Source organism: Coregonus clupeaformis, chromosome 7 (genome assembly GCF_020615455.1).
Source record: "Coregonus clupeaformis isolate EN_2021a chromosome 7, ASM2061545v1, whole genome shotgun sequence".
NCBI classification, from domain to species: Eukaryota; Metazoa; Chordata; class Actinopteri; order Salmoniformes; family Salmonidae; genus Coregonus; species Coregonus clupeaformis.
In genome coordinates, this window is record NC_059198.1 from 72,606,335 (window position 1) to 72,611,334 (window position 5,000).

A 5,000-nucleotide genomic window follows, 5' to 3' on the forward strand; every position below is an offset into this window, starting at 1 on the left:
CTGCATACCCTGCCATACACCCTTCTATACCCTGCTATACCCTGCTATACCCTGCTATACCCTGCTATATCTGCCATAACCGCTGCTATTCCCTGCTATACCCTGACATACCCTGCTAATACCGATACCTGCTATATCCATACTGCCAACCCCGGCATACCCTGCATTGCCATACCAAAACTGCGGCCGGGCGATTATTAATCAACAAAGTAGGCTTGGTAAGATTATGGCCATGATTAGCCCACTGTGATGAGACCGAGTGTTGCAAATGTGAAGCGAATTAGCTGTTGATCATGTAGGCCTGTCACATGCTGGATGCTCAAAAATAGAGATTTGTTTTTATTTCAAAATCAGATACCTATATGAATTACCAAGGAGTCCACTATCCATTGTTTCAGAACGCCAAACGTCCCATAACTTGTCACGCTGTTAGCAGGAATTTGCACACACTGTATATATATTTCTGTTGTATTCCTGACTTTATGTTTTTTTTTTTACCCCATATGTAACTCTGTGTTGTTTTTTATTGCACTACTTTGCTTTATCTTGGCCAGTCGCAGTTGTAAATGAGAACCTGTTCTCAACTGCTTACCTGGTTAAATAAAGGTAGAAATAAAAAATACAAAAAATAAAAAGAAGGCGACCAAGCGCAGAACGTGATATGCGTGAATTCTTTATTTTAGGTACACACACGAACCAAAACAACCGATACGCGAAGTCCCTGGGTTGAACACAAACCTTCCGAACAAGATCCCACGATAAGCAGTGCAAACAGGCTGCCTAAGTATGGACCCCAATCAGAGACAACAAGCTAGCAGCTGCCTCTGATTGGGAACCACCCTAGCCAACATAGAAATACACGAACTAGATCACAACATAGAAAATAACACATAGAAAATCCACACCCTGGCTCAACATATAAGAGTCCTAGAGCCAGGCGTGACAATAACGTTCAAAAAGTACTTTGCAAACCGTAGGGTTTAAAATTCATATTGCTTATTTTGGGGGATTGAAATGTTAATAAATAGAGTTTAAAAATAATACTATGGTGCCTGGTGAAAGGTTTCCTTCTCCATGACCTCTTGTTTCATATACACCCCCTTTAAAACTGATATCGTACTACTAGTAGTACTATGTTAAATCCTTTATCAACTTGACTCCTCTCCACACATTCCTCCAGCCCTAACTGACTTGAGAAATGCCAAACCTTCCTGGAGGGAGAGAGGAGAGGAGTGAGCTGAGCCTCTGAGCTGGCCTTGTCCTGGTCTGTGTCCCAAATAGTTCCTATTCCCTACATAGTGCACTGGGCCATGATCAAAAGTAGTGCACTATGTAGGGAATAGGGGTGCCATTTGAGGGTGTAAAAGCTTGTGTTGAGTGGAAGCAGAACTCGAGGTAGAAGAGAGGAGAGCCAAAGGGAATGTTTATCCTGAGAGCGAGAGGCCTCTCCTCGCCAAGACTCCGACTTCTTTCCTCGTGGTTGACTGTTCTTAACAAACGGCGTGTCCTCATGTGACGATTAGGTCATCTGTTTTCTTTAAATAATTTCGTGTTCGCGGTTGGCATAGCGAAGCACCTTTTTTTATCCTAGCCATATCCTAACTGAATCACGCTTAGGGTTTGACTATGGTTCACTTACTAACTAAAGTTGTGATTCAGAGTGATTTAGAGGCCACCTTTATCCAGGTTGATGACTGACCACAGCAGGTGAATAATACTGATCATGTCAAATACTGGTTGTTGAAGAACCTCCTCATCCCAGAGTCACACCTTGTCACATGATCATCTTCTCTCCCTCAGTAGTCCACCCATTTGTCCTACCTCTAGATTCAATGGGTTCTGGTGTTCTAGTGTTCTAGTTCTAGAGTTCTGTGTTCTAGTAGTGTAGTCTGTACTTCAATCTCCTGGCCTCTTATGTGGCTGATGGAGAACAAAGCAAGGGGCTGTGTGAGATAGTCCATAGTAGTTGGCAACACAGCACAAACAGATCTGGGACCAGCAGGCTAGTTCGTAGCACAAACAGATCTGGGACCAGCAGGCTAGTTCGCAGCACAAACAGATCTGGGACCAGCAGGCTAGTTCGTAGCACAAACAGATCTGGGACCAGCAGGCTAGTTCGCAGCACAAACAGATCTGGGACCAGCAGGCTAGTTCGCAGCACAAACAGATCTGGGAACAGCAGGCTAGTTCGCAGCACAAACAGATCTGGGACCAGCAGGCTAGTTCGCAGCACAAACAGATCTGGGACCAGCAGGCTAGTTCGTAGCACAAACAGATCTGGGACCAGCAGGCTAGTTCGCAGCACAAACAGATCTGGGAACAGCAGGCTAGTTCGCAGCACAAACAGATCTGGGAACAGCAGGCTAGTTCTGGAAGGCCTTGAAGGAGTTAACACTGTACTGTGTTATTTGCCTTTCATCCAACACACAGCTGTCTTAATCCCGTGGTCCTTGTATGGGAGCTGAGAGCTGACTAAGTGTTTGTTGGTGAACGGGGAGGGGCACCCAGCCTCTCTCCTCTCTGCTGGAGTCACATTTCACCTTGGTTTGGATGTGTGTCTCAGCTTGCGTCCCAACTGACACCCTATTATCCTTTATAGTGCACCAGGGCCCTGGTCAAAATATGTGCCCTATAGGGAATAGGGTGCTATTTCAGACGCACGTCAGTCCCTCTCTCTCTCTCTCTCTCTCTCTCTCTCTCTCTCTGTGTTCATAGGTCAGGTGACACCCATATTGTACTTCTCTATCGCTGGCTGCTAATGGGGCGGATAGAGAGGGTTGTTAGTGGGGCTGAGAGGCAGGGGTTACCTTGGTAGTGGTCGCTAAATGCTCCTCCTGAATGTCAGGGGCGGAGGAAGAAGAGAAGAGCACTGGCTTCTCGGATCACACCAGATGGCTGCTCTCATGTAGCTAGCAGCTAGCAACACACCTTCCCTTCTGCTGTAGTCTAGAGGACCTGGTGAACACAGTGTATCTCTATGCAGCTAGCAGCTAGCAGCTAGCAACACACCTTCCCTTCTGCTGTAGTCTAGAGGACCTGGTGAACACAGTGTCTCTATGCAGCTAGCAGCTAGCAACACACCTTCCCTTCTGCTGTAGTCTAGAGGACCTGGTGAACACAGTGTCCTCTATGCAGCTAGCAGCTAGCAGCTAGCAACACACCTTCCCTTCTGCTGTAGTCTAGAGGACCTGGTGAACACAGTGTCTCTATGCAGCTAGCAGCTAGCAACACACCTTCCCTTCTGCTGTAGTCTAGAGGACCTGGTGAACACAGTGTCTCTAGTGTTGCTAGCAGTGTCTCTGTCTCTCTCTGTCTTCTCTCTCTCTCTCTCTCTCTGTCTCTCTCTCTCTCTCTGTCTCTCTCTCTCTCTCTCTCTCTGTCTCTCTCTCTGTCTCTGTCTCTTCTCTCTGCTCTCTCTCTCTCTCTGGTTCTCTCTCTCTCTCTCTCTGTCTCTCTGTCTTTCTCTCTCTCTCTCTCTCTCTCTCTCTCTCTCTCTCTCTCTCTCTCTCTGTCTCTCTGTCTTTCTCTCTGTCTCTCTGTCTTTCTCTCTCTCTCTCTCTCTCTCTCTGTCTCTCTGTCTCTCTCTCTGTCTCTCTGTCTTTCTCTCTCTCTCTCTCTCTCTCTCTCTGTCTCTCTCTCTCTCTCTCTCTCTCTCTCTCTCTCTCTCTCTCTATTCTCTCTCTCTCTCTCTCAATTCAATTTCAATTCAATTTAAGGGCTGTATTGGCATGGGAAACGTATGTTAACATTGCCAAAGCAAGTGAAGTAGATAATAAACGAAAGTGAAATAAACAATAAATATTAACAGTAAACATTACACTCAGAAGTTCCAAAAGAATAAAGACATTTCAAATATCATATTATGTCTATATACAGTGTTGTACAAATGGGAAAATAAATAAACATAAATATGGGTTGTATTTACAATGGTGTTTGTTCTTCACTGGTTGCCCTTTTCTTGTGGCAACAGGTCACAAATCTTGCTGCTGTGATGGCACACTGTGGTTTTTCACCCAATAGATAAGGGAGTGTATCAAAATTGGGTTTGTTTTTTTAATTCTTTGTGGTTCTGTGTAATCTGAGGGAAATATGTGTCTCTAATATGGACATACATTTGGCAGGAGGTTAGGAAGTGCAGCTCAGTTTTCACCTCATTTTGTGGGCAGTGTGCACATAGCCTGTCTTCTCTTGAGAGCCGTTTAGGGGCCAAATATAATTCTAGTTTGCTCTGTTTTTCTGTTAATTCTTTCCAATGTGTCAAGTAATTATCTTGTTGTTTTCAAATGATTTGATTGGGTCTAATTGTGTTGCTGTCCTGGGTCTCTGTGGGATCTTTTTGTGAATATAATCTCTCTCTCACGTTTGTCTCGGATTTGTGTCGGGTCTGAAATATAATGGCCACGGGTCTCGGTATGTGCAATTAGAATATGTTTACCGAATGGGCCCGATTGGACCCGTCCTCTGTTAATTTAATGTGTGTTTATGTGAGGTGATGAAAACTGTGTGAGCTTCTAATGTGTGTCAGCCAATTGCAACTCAATAAAACCTAGACCTTATGTCCAGCTGAAACTGAGTGCGAGGGAGGGAGGGAGGGAGAGCGAGAGAGAGAGTGTTTTCGTTGGCTAAATTCAGTTTGAAATGTATTTTTTTAATTGTGTGGTCCGTATTTAGTTTAAGATAGGTTATAAGTAGGCCTGTTGTAAAATAAATAGCATTAGCCTATTGCTGTAATTTGTTGCGTCAGGCCTACTACGGTAGTCGCTCGCCTTTGTTGGTAATTGCTGCAATATAAGCCTGTTCGAAACTTTTGTTAAGGTCCTTTATACCAGTCCTTTCAACACGTGTTTTGTTTCATTCTGTTGAGCCATTTTCTTTGGCCAGATTTAAGTTCCAACTGTAATGTGTTTGCGGCAATATAATAGAATTACGGTAGGGCTACTCGCACTTATGAAAAGGAAAACCAAAAACGTAACTTACTACAGCAATATAATAACCTGTTG